We start from the raw sequence: 12,080 nt of genomic DNA on the forward strand, positions 1-12,080 counted from the left end.
CCTATAAACCTCTTGGGGTACAGGAGATACAGGCAACCCGCCGTCTCCTCAATGGCTCTGCTCCTCACTGATCAGCACGCGGATGGGCAGAGGCACTGGGTGCTACACATTTCGCCAGATGCAACCCCCCCATTGCCATTGGATGTGGAGGTTCTCCTTATAATTGGGTTTTAATTGGCATTAAGAATAGGCACGTACTGGAGGAGATGGACATTATAACTGCAAACAATCAACTGCATGGAACTGAGGTTTGAAATTGGGAAAAGATTCTATCTTGTGCTGGAGGTGGTTGGAGGAGAGCGGGGGCTCTCTGCTATATTTTATGGAAGTTTCTACATTAATGATTTGGCAACCCTCTCCTAATATAGAATTTTAAGATATACAAGTGAGGATGGTTTGATATATGATGTAACATTGAGATTTAAAAGAAGATGTAAAGCTGTGTGTAGCTTGAAAGGAGTAAAGCGGGGGAGGGGAGCCTGGTTGTTTTGTTTGGGTGTTGCTGGGAGTTAGAGCCTACCCCCCCCCAAAAGGCTGAAAGAGGTCATGGAGATGTTGATATATAACCTTTTTTTAAAAATTTTTAAAAAAGCAGCGAAAGGAAAGTGGCGTGAGGGCTTTTTGTATGTTGGAAGAGGAATGGCACTGCCTTTTGTCTCCCTTTCGAGCAGGAGGAAGAAAGGGCAAATCTCTGGAACTTGTTGATCTGTTTGGAACTGCTTCAGCATTATGGGATGTTGCTGAGCTGGAGAAAGAAGAGGGTTTAACCTTGAAGCTGCAGCTCTGTCCCAACCAGGCTGGAACACAACAACAGTGGGAGTAAGGAGATAGATAGCCCCAAATGCCGCAGAAAAAATGAAAACGTCAGAGAGACATGTAAGGCCATGAGACCAACAACTGAAGTTTGGATGTCACACAGGATGAAAAGGGAAAAAGCTATAGGTTCCTTACTTGAAGTCTTTTTTTGAAAGTTAAATAATACAATAACACGAATAGAAAGCATTAAGACTGCAGCTGTTAATTACCGTATTGGCCTGAATATAAGCCTCACTTTCCCCCAAAATTCCGTTAAAAAGTTAAAAGTGCAGCTTATATTTGTGACCTTACGGTATGCAGCCAGGAGCGCAGCGCAAACAGTGTCAGGAGTGCGTCAAAGCGGTGTCCGCCTCGCGCGTAGTCCCCCGTCCTCTCCCCCAAGGCTGGGAAGGGACACAGTGCACCACCTCCGCCAAGTATGCAGCCAGTAGCAGCAAGGAATGGAGCGGCTTATATTCGGGCGTTTTTTCTTTTTCCTCCTCCAATTTTAAAGGTGTGGCTTGCTCCTTGAGGGAGGTTACTGCAGTGCTACTAATGCAGGAGTTTGACCCTTGTAAGCGCACTCCATTGTCTCCATTGCCAACAACATTCCAAGGTGGTGTGCATGAGTTTGCCCTTCCATTTTTCCGCTTTGTGCCTCATGTTATACCTTTCTTTTGAGTAGGTAGAGCTTAGAGGTACGTGGGGATTTCAAATATGGTCCCTCCCCAGTTATACTCTAACATTTTAACCACGACGCCATGCAGACTTAGTGTCTTTTGAAAAACCTTAACTCTGCACAAGTGTCTATAACAGAAAGAACATATTTAATAACGTAGTTAGCTGTGGAACTTCCCCTCTGCAGTTCCTAGAGTTCTCTCTGGGGGAATGTTGCAAGTTCTTCAAAGCTTTTAATATTCCTATTCTTTTGTACCAGCTTCCAAAACTTGCATTTTAGTTTCTGCTCAGAGCATTGAACCTTCTGGGCATATGACACCCAAGTGTGTACATACCATCAGATTCACCTACAGAATGCTTACAGACTGTATGTGTAAGACCTGTCCTTCAGATGACCTGTTTTATGTTCCATATACCAGTGTAAAAACTGCTGCTGAGATTTCTATACCTTTTTTTGTATTACGTTGCCGTTGAACATCTTTATACACCTTTCTTTGGTGCTGTGTGGCTATAAATACAGCCTAGTCTTTGAATTTCTTTGAAAGAATCTGTATGCTGTGTGGGATCTAATCTCAAAGGTGCTAGTGTCTTTGCTTCAAACCTTTTCCTTTCTGCTAGGTTTCTCTGTGTTATATCCTGGGATGTTCAAAATGGCCTTCTGCATTAATTGAATTTGATTGTTTTGGATTCAAAGTTCTTTTCATTATCCACATTCTGAAAAGAAGCAAGTTTTACAGTTTGCGGTACTGCTTCTTTTTTGTTTTCTTTGCTGGGTGTTTTTTCGGAACTCTTTTTTCGGAAGTGGTACCAGGGGCCAAGCCCTCTCCCCACCCTCTATATTTTTGGGGTGGGGGGGATGGAGGTCCCCCAGGGTCCCAAAAGCACAGAGCTGAAGCTGGGGGACTGAATGCAGCATGCATACGCCCCAACATTCTGCTGATTAAAAATTGGGACAGGGGCCTTGCCTCTGTTTCCCTGGAAGCTTCTGCCTGGCTTAGTGCGGGAGGTGTGATACTCATGTCAGGACCCCCCTCCCCACAATATTCCTTGCAAGCTGGCGCCTATGGTTGGTCCCCTGTCTTGTGCCCCAGAGTTTGGAAGAACTGCAAGTAAGTTTCAGCTGCAGTTGAAAAGGCAAACAATTACCGTATTTTTCCGTGTATAAGACTAGGTTCCCCCCCTAAAAAATAATGTCAAAAATTTGGGGGCGTCTTATACACGGATACATCTTCCTCCATTTCTTAAATCAGAGCCTCCCAAAATAGGGGGCGTCTTATAGACAGAAAAATACGGCACTTAAAGGTGTTTAGTGCTATGCAGACCCTGAGGCTCTAAAGAAGGGTAAATTATGTGTAAACTACTCTTAAGCAAACAAGCAAGCAAGCAAACAAAGAAACTCTAATGTCATCCCCAGATTACAAGACCAGAAAAAGCTGTAAGGACCAAGACTAATTCTGGAATTAATGTAAATTCTGAGCATTCATGTTACGTGTTTTAACTGTGGAGCATAACTTTGAAAAAAGGATATTTTAAATAAAAAATTTAACAAAGAGAGGAAAAAGAGAGAGGGGGAGAGTAAGGGGGGACCACACCCATTAGCTTACATTAAAAATGCAATAACCAAATCTTAATTTAAACCTGGAAGTACATGAATATCAAGGGGTTTTTTTGGGTTTTTTTTGCCAATGCAAAGTTGATATAGATAACCTCAGACCAAAAATAAAATATAACGGGGCATGCCTTGGTTGACTCTTTCTAGACTATAGTTCTGTCTTCAGTAACATGTCTAAAATAGTGAGGGTTTGAGGGAATATTTAAAAGAAACGAGGATAGAAAATTAGGTGTGCTGAAATAATCGTTTTAGGAACGACACATTTGGCCTCCCCCCCCCATCTAGTGACACTTTTTGCATCTGTATTTGCCAGCAGCTTTACTATGAGTGGTCAGAAGCAGCATATAATGTGGTGCGGCAGCGCTAGTAAAGGTAAAGGGACCCCTGACCATTAGGTCCAGCTGCGGATGACTCTGGGGTTGTGGTGCTCATCTCGCTTTATTGGCCGAGGGAGCCGGCGTACAGCTTCCGGGTCATGTGGCCAGCATGACTAAGCTGCTTCTGGCGAACCAGAGCAGTGCACGGAAACGCTGTTTACCTTCCCGCCAGAGTGGTACCTATTTATCTACTTGCACTTTGACATGCTTTCGAATTGCTAGGTTGGCAGGAGCAGGGACCGAGCAACAGGAGCTCACCACGTCGCGGGGATTCGAACCACCGACCTTCTGATCGGCAAGCCCTAGCCTCTGTGGTTTAGCCCATAGTGCCACCCACGTCCCATGGCAGCGCTCCTATTACTTATTACGTTTATGTCCCACCTTCCCTCCAAGGAGCTCGATGTGTGGCATACATAATTCTCTTCCTCCCAATTTTATCCTCATAACAACCCTTTGAGGTAGGTTAGGTTGAGAGACCCAAGTCCACCCAGTGAGTTTCATGGCTATGTTGGGATTTGAACCCCTTGTCTCCCAGGTCCTAGTTGAATGCTCTAACCACTACACCACATTGGCTCTTTTGAGAGAGAGTGGCAGTCTTCCTTACAGCACAAGCTTAGGTTTTCCTGTAAAGAGTCTCTTGCACTGCATTGCCCTTAGTTAAGTGGCCTTGCTTTTTAAAACTTGTATTTAAATATCAGTGTGGGCTTTACAAGTGTTTGGTTAATTTTTTCAGCATGTAAATGTACTGCCCAGCTGTAAACAATAATAAAGACCAGCATTTTCTGTGTCACAACTACTACATCAAGATGTTTTCCAATTGCTAAAATGACTAAATAATCAAAATATGACCAACTATGGTGCCACCAATTTAAAAAGCATAGCTGCCTTACAGTAAAGTGCATAAATATAAGAATAATGTACACTACTAGCCTCAGTTTTTTTTTTAAAAAAGGAAACCTTGCATTATTATTCATTATTCCATCTCAAGCTTTAAAATAAGAGCATTTTTCTAGTGTAGAAATTGAATGATCCCACGTTTTGTTAGGACGATTAAAAACTCATATTGGTTTTAACTTATTTTAATTTCCTATTTCTTTATCTCTCCTTTCCAAAAAAGGACAGGGACTTCTGTTCAAATAAATAACATGCGCAAGGATGGTGAATGATGTGAACAGGGTGTTCTAATCTATGTGTACACAAATAACAGGGCGTGTTGAGTGTGAGATAAAGAACTAAAAAATTGTATCTTCTCTTGCGCTGTGTATAAATAAGGTTTTTTTGTCAGTAGTCCTGAATCTAAGAAAATTTATGCCTCTCTGTTTTCTTATCAGTGGATTGCTCATTTAGCCAGACACTAAGAAACGAAATGGTTCACTGCCCAGGAATGGAAAGTGGGCATCTGAATTAAGTCTGGAGAATAGAAAGCTGCAAATAGGCTGAACAGTTAAGTGTCAGTATGAAAGGGGGCTTACAGCATGAAACGTGGTTAATGCAGTATTCCACAGGGGATGGCAATTTTGCCTTGATTATTCTTGTCCAGTAATCAAATGAAGGGAGCAGCTTAAAATGAGCCTAATAAAAAACAAGAGGAAAGTTACAGATAATATTAGTTTTTACCTAGGCAGGCTGTTCCGTACATCCATCTTTTTCTCTCTTACAAACGCAAACCTCATGAAGATATCTACATAATTAGGAGCCCTGTGCAGGTGAATAGGGAATGTAAACATGAGTAACTTGTGGGCTTCCCTTTGGCATAAGTGTGGCCACTACGAGAGCAGAATGCTGGAGTCAGTGCACCTTTTGCCTGATTCTGAGAGCCTATGTTGCCTATCAAATAAAAAAGTCATTTTTTATCTTACTTTATTTACATAGAGCTTAGACAATACAATACCTACAATACTTACAATACAAAAAATTACATATATGCAAACCCAACATAAACACCCCGTGCATGTTTGGCTTCCAACTCTTCTCATTGTTTTTTTTGTAATTTGTTAATTTGTACGCATTTCATTTTTGTTATTTTCTCTGTTATCAAGATTCATTCTACAGTCATACCTCATGTTACATCCGCTTCATGTTATGTTCTCTCAGGTTACTTCCCGCGGCGACCTGGAAGTATCGGAAAGGGTTACTTTCGGGTTTCGCGCATACACTTCCACCACATGTGTACGAAGGTGCCTATCCCATTTTTACACCTCCAACATAGCTTCATAGGATTTCATAGATAACTGCTGGAATTTGTTAGGTTTTTTTTTTAAGGCAACAACTTTTAGAGCAGTGTCTGTGTTGGCCAATGGGTCCTCACTGCAGCGTTCCTAGTCATTAATTTAGACAAGTCTCCATTCCTCAGCTCCACAATCAGGGGCTTTGCATCCCATTTCACCACTTGAGGAAGTGCCGTTTTTCCCTTCTGCTGCTTCTTCTACCATCACCTACCTGCTCCTGTGACTGTTTGCCCTGCCTCATTTGCCAGTAGCAGAGAAGCAGCACTGCCATTGGTGCCAATTTTCAGAAAGACTACACATATTTTGAGTGATATCTCCAAAAGGGGGGCTTCTGCCATCTGAAGCGGTAGCCTCATCCTGCCTAATTGGCTAGGCTGGCTCTGCCTGTAATATAGGGATGTTAGTATTGATTGGTCTTACATGTCAAAATTGTTCGGTTAATGGTCTGGTTCACAGGTCATGCCGAGTCCAATGTATGGCTTAGTGCAAATATGTGGACACCTTGAAAACAGCCCCCTGCTGTTTTGCTTCTCCTGGGCCCTTTCTGTTGCTCATAAAACAGTGACTAAAACAGTATAAAATAATCAAGACTAGCAAAGGCAGTGTGATTAACAATTAGTATTTATTACTGAAACATGAAGCATTATGATCAGCTTAATATGGGTGGTTATGCTTAAATGAAAATGCATTTTTCTTGCAAAGATGGCATCACATGTAGTTCTGACTTCTGTAAATCTACACCTTTTTGCAATGTGAGAATGGTTGCTCCATGGAATATGTGCCATTTATGAGGAGAAAGAATAATCCTGATTTTAAGGAACTTAAAAGTATGCTGCAAACATGCATAAAGCATTTTGTTTCATTTGATGTGTTTTTTTTTAAAAGGATAGAAAACAGCTAGTGTGAAAACCAGGACTTTGATGTACGCTTTTAGTGCGGGGAATTATGAAATTGAGAAACGTCATTAAAAGATAGGTACATTCAATGCAGACGAAGCTTAAGGTGTAAATGAACCTCTCTCTTTTATTGTGTCAAGTTTCTATTCATTTGTGTTTGGTCTTTATTCTTTTCTGCTGTTGAAGTGATGTGACTGCTTTAGAACCTGGAGGCCCTTGAATTTAGTCCCTGCATGAGGCCAGCAGAAAGCTAGATATAATTTGAAGAATAAAAGTCCAGTAAGATGAGCTTTTGTTAGTAGCAAATGTATTGATGCATAGTGAGAGCGGGGTGGGGGTGGGGGAGAGACACTCTTTAGTCTAAAACTGTGTAGGATTGTTATGAGAAGAACACTTTTGAAAGTAAAGATAACGGCAATAAAACAGATGCACGTATTTGTGAAGTTGCTACTAGTAAAAATGTGTATGGCAGATGAAACATAACCTGCAGATTTTGGAATTATTAGTTAACACATTCAGTTTGCAACCCTATGAACAGGGAGACCCGGGGATGGCAATATGCAAAATTCATCATGCGAAAGGCTGGGCTGGATGAATCCCAAGCCGGAATTAAGATTGCCGGAAGAAATATCAACCACCTCAGATATGCAGATGACACAACCTTGATGGCAGAAAGTGAGGAGGAATTAAAGAACCTTTTAATGAGGGTGAAAGAGGAGAGCGCAAAATTTAGTCTGAAGCTCAACATCAAAAAAACGAAGATCATGGCCACTGGGCCCATCACCTCCTGGCAAATAGAAAGGAAAGAAATGGAGGCAGTGAGGAAAGAAATGGAGGCACTTTCTTGGGCTTCATGATCACTGCAGATGGTGACAGCAGTCACGAAATTAAAAGACGCCTGCTTCTTGGGAGAAAAGCAATGACAAACCTAGACAGCATCTTAAAAAGCAGAGACATCACCTTGCCAACAAAGGTCCGTATAGTTAAAGCCATGGTTTTCCCAGTAGTGATGTATGGAAGCGAGAGCTGGACCATAAAGAAGGCTGGTCGCCGAAGAATTGATGCTTTTGAATTATGGTGCTGGAGGAGACTCTTGAGAATCCCGTGGACTGCAAGAAGATCAAACCTCTCCATTCTGAAGGAAATCAGCCCTGAGTGCTCACTGGAAGGACAGATCGTGAAGCTGAGGTTCCAATACTTTGGCCACCTCATGGGAAGAGAAGACTCCCTGGAAAAGACCCTGATGTTGGGAAAGATGGAGGGCACAAGGAGAAGGGGACAACAGAGGACGAGATGGTTGGACAGTGTTCTCGAAGCTACCAGCATGAGTTTGACCAAACTGCGGGAGGCAGTGGAAGACAGGAGTGCCTAGTGTTCTCTGGTCCATGGGGTCACAAAGAGTTGGACACGACTAAACGACTAAACAACAACAACAACAACAACAATAATAATAATGCATGGTTGCATCCAGCCAGTTTATACTGTGTTTGTAACTTAAGCTGCCTGATAATTTGCCCCTTTCCCTGCCACATATATATCCAGGCCTGTGTTGAGAGATGGACAGTCTCTACCCACCTTTGTTCTGAAAATCCCCAAGTTCAATTGGTTTCCAGCCTTGGTCTTCCATTAAAGTTCATCAAGGGTTTACTGAGGTGGGGTCTTGACACAGTGAATAATCTAAAATAAATCTTAACTAAAATAATCAGCACTGAAAGGCAGCAACATTAATCTTTTAATATTTGTGTTGAACTAGGGCGACTAAATTCTTCAAAAACAATGTATATATGTATTTCTTATCCTTTTGTGAAAGAGGTTCCCACATGATCAAGAATTTCCATGTGTAATTGATCCAACTCCTCCGCAAATCTAATACAGGTGGATTGGTAAGGATTTGTGTAGCCCTTGTTTTTCTTATAAAGTCAAACCTGGGAACTCAAACGTAATCCATTCTGGAAGACCGATCGACTTCTGAAATGTTTGAGTTCTGAGGCGAGGCTTCCGATTGACTGACAGCTAGGTGTTTGCATAGCGGAAGCTGCGTCGGACGTTCAAGTTCTGAGGAACGTTCTAAAACCGAAACACTTACTTCTGCGTTTTTGGTGTTTGGGAACTGAAATATTCAGCAATGGAGTCATTCGAGTTCCAAGGTTTGACTGTATTCTTTCTATTGAAAGATAAAAAGTAATGTGTATATAATTGTAAGTGCACAGAGTAAAAGAATTGGGGGGGGGGGGGGAGATAGCCCTTGTAAGGTTACGGCCCAGAAGCTTGACCTAAAGTCAGTGGAAGTTTCCAACCATCTACTGAATAATAAGTGAGACTTATTACTTTGGTTTTTGACTGGTGGAGTCTTAAGGGCCAATGACTCCTCATGTGTCTGCAAAATCAAAATGCAGCTAAATAAGGATTTGCTTAACTGAAGGACATGAAATTTCTTCATCTATTTCTGCTAATCTATTTCTGAATAAATAACTCTTTCTTAATTCTCCTGGCTCTTAAAGTCAAGTCATAGGCAGTGTTATAAACTCAGATATATAACCTAGTCACCAAATGGCTCCTTAAACCTGGGTTACGATTGCCACAATGGAATGTCTAGGTGCCTTTTTTGCAATTAAATTCATTATTATTATTATTATACTGCTTTTTATGTTGAAGGGAAAAAATCTGAAAGCGGTTTGCAACACATTAAAACATCAAGTAAAACAATCCAGAAGAAAACAAATTCAAGTTTCAAGAAAAATATTTTAGATCCTGCTCTTAGTGTCATTTTGCTTTCCCCATATTTATTTACCTACTTAATTTATATAGCTGCCCCATAGGAAGCCAGTGTGCTGTAGTGGTTAGGGTGTCAGACTAGGACCTGGGAGATCAGTGTTCAAAATCCCTTTGGATGATGATATTGAGGTGCCGCTCATCAAATTATAGCAAACTTGGGGGGGGGGTAGCCAATGCTAGTGAAGACAGAATCAGGAAAACCTTAATAGATTGGAGAACTAGGCCCAAACTAACAAAATGCATTTCAACATTGACAAATTTAAGGTTCTATATTTAGGAAGGCAGGAAGAACCAGATGCACAAATATAAGAAGAAGAGTTTGGATTTGATATCCCGCCTTTCACTCCCTTTAAGGAGTCTCAAAGCGGCTAACATTCTCCTTTCCCTTCCTCCCCCACAACAAACACTCTGTGAGGTGAGTGGGGCTGAGAGACTTCAAAGAAGTGTGACTGGCCCAAGGTCACCCAGCAGCTGCATGTGGAGGAGCGGAGACGCGAACCCGGTTCCCCAGATTAGGAGTCTACCGCTCTTAACCACTACACCACACTGGGGGACATCAGGCTTGCCAGTGGTAGGTGTGAAAGGGAGCTAAGATCACAAGCTTAACATGAGTCAGTAGTGTGATGCAGCAACAAAAAACAGCTAATGCTATTCTAGGCTGCATCAGCAGAAGTATAGTGTCCAGATCAAGGAAAGTAATAGTACCATTCTATTCTGCTTTGGTCAGACCACACCTGGAGTACTGTGTCCAGTTCTGGGCACCTCCATTTAAGAAGCATGTTGACAAGTTGGAATGTGTGCAGAGGAAGGCGACCAAGATGATCAAGGGTCTGGAAACCAAGTCTTATGAGAAACGATTTGAGGGAGCTGGGTATGTTTAGCCTGGGAAAGAGGAAGTAGCCATCTTCGAATATATAATAGGCTCTCGCAAGCTTGTTTTCTCCTGCTCCAGAGGGCAGGATCCAAATCAGTGGACTCAAGTTACAAGAAAGGAGATTTAGACTAAACTTTCTGAGTGCAAGAGCTGTTCAACAGTGCATCAGACTTGTATGAGAGGAGGTGGACTCTCTCCCCCTGGGGGTTTTTAAGAAGAGGTTGGGTGGCCATCTGTCTTGAATGCTTTAGTTGAGGTTCCTGAATTGCAGGGGATTGGATTAGATGACTCTAGAAGTCACTTCTAACTCTGCAATTCTGTGATTCTGGTTTATAACCTAATAACTCTGTTTTTCTAGGTAAATTAGTTCATAGTGCACTTCCCTTTGAGCAGTCTCTTTCACTGGATCTTACTAGGCTTTGCAGGATAAATGCTCTTGGATCAAAAGCAGAGCTCTTTTGAGGGCCTCGGCAAATAATCCTTGCAGCTGAGTTGTTAGATTGTTTAGATGTAAGGTGTTGCTGGCATAAAGTTGATGGAACTGAATGCACAGTTGTAAACTAGACCAACTTCCCCCAACCTGATGTCCTCCATATGTTTTTTGAACCCCCTTCAGCCCCAGCCGGAATGGCCAATGATCAGGGATTGTGGGAATTGATATCCAAAACATCTGGAGAGCATCTGACTAGGGAAGAGTGAGTTAGACATGTATATTGTTCAGCCTTATTGATGGCAATAATTCAATCACTTAAACATTCTGGTGTAATTGGATTTGTTATGAGGATTAGCGAGGGCATTAATTCCCCATTAATTAAAGCTGTGGGGAAGAGCCTAAATTCTCTCTCTTTAAAATGGCCAGGCTTTAATTAACCTTGTGAAGTAGTTTCATACGACAAAGTTGAGGCACTGTGAACAAATGCCATCATATGCACTTCTTCCTCCTTCTCCCCCTCACACTTGGCAATTTTATTTTATTTTTGATGCTAGGGAATAACTGAATTGACCATAATTTGTTGTATCATTTAATTATCCTTCCCCACTGCCAGCTTCTTATAAGTCGTACATACATTGGCCTCAGTTCCTTAATCTACTGAAGCTCTTCCAAGGTGTACATTTACATGCCTACCCCCCAAAAAATCCATGATGCTGCAAACAACCTAGACTACATGTGCATAGTTACATTGGCTGCAATACTGCTGCAGAGCCTGAGTAGAGTGCCTTCCCGGGAAACTCCACAGGCAAGTCCATCACATTTTCTTTAAAAAAGCAGCAACCAAAAACCTTCCTTCCCCTATCCGTGTGCTGTTGATGGCATTTAGACGGTGAAATCTCCTTCCTTGATGATCATCAGCACCTTCCACGCAGCAACTCCGCAGAGAATATCCTTCCTTGAGGGATTTCTTTGTTTTTCTGCTTACAATTTCCCCCTTTCTTAGCTGTAGTACAGCCGCACCATTTCAGCTTGCTAGTGCAGAAAGATGTTGTGAATTCAGTTGCTGAGAATGAGGCTGGCCTGCCTGCAAACACTAATTCTCCTAGAGGCATGCTAAAGAGTCGTAGGTGAATCTAACCCGATCCTTTCTACAACAAAACGGTAAGGCTGTGTTTGTTTTTAAATAAGAGATGAATTGAATTCCTGTCGTCTTACTAAACCTGAGCCCCTCGTTTATCGCATGCTTGCAACTTGAGCAGGATTCATTCTGGATGCATGCTGGGCTTCCTATTTTCTTTTAAATCCTTTAAACGCAGACTGGTGGTAAATGTTACAGCTATCTCAGAATCACTCATGAGACTATACACTCTCCTGAGATGCTTGGGAGGGGGTGGAAATTTTCACCTTTCTCT

General features: G+C 42.0%; 1 protein-coding gene across 4 annotated transcripts in view; it reads left to right on the forward strand.

Annotated features, from left to right (window-relative positions):
• CDK14 (cyclin dependent kinase 14) overlaps nucleotides 1-12,080 on the forward strand; it is a 226,584-nt gene that overhangs the window by 46,796 nt on the left and 167,708 nt on the right. Inside the window, exon 1 of one of the 4 annotated variants that reach the window (XM_053410264.1) lies at nucleotides 11,433-11,829. The exons of the other annotated variants lie outside the window; for them this stretch is intronic. The gene's annotated coding sequence lies outside the window, so the exon portion shown is untranslated. Of the gene's footprint in view, nucleotides 1-11,432; nucleotides 11,830-12,080 lie in introns of those variants that run through there. 4 annotated transcript variants of the gene reach the window in all.

The sequence above is a fragment of the Podarcis raffonei genome, chromosome 12, assembly GCF_027172205.1.
Source record: "Podarcis raffonei isolate rPodRaf1 chromosome 12, rPodRaf1.pri, whole genome shotgun sequence".
Lineage (NCBI taxonomy): Eukaryota > Metazoa > Chordata > Lepidosauria > Squamata > Lacertidae > Podarcis > Podarcis raffonei.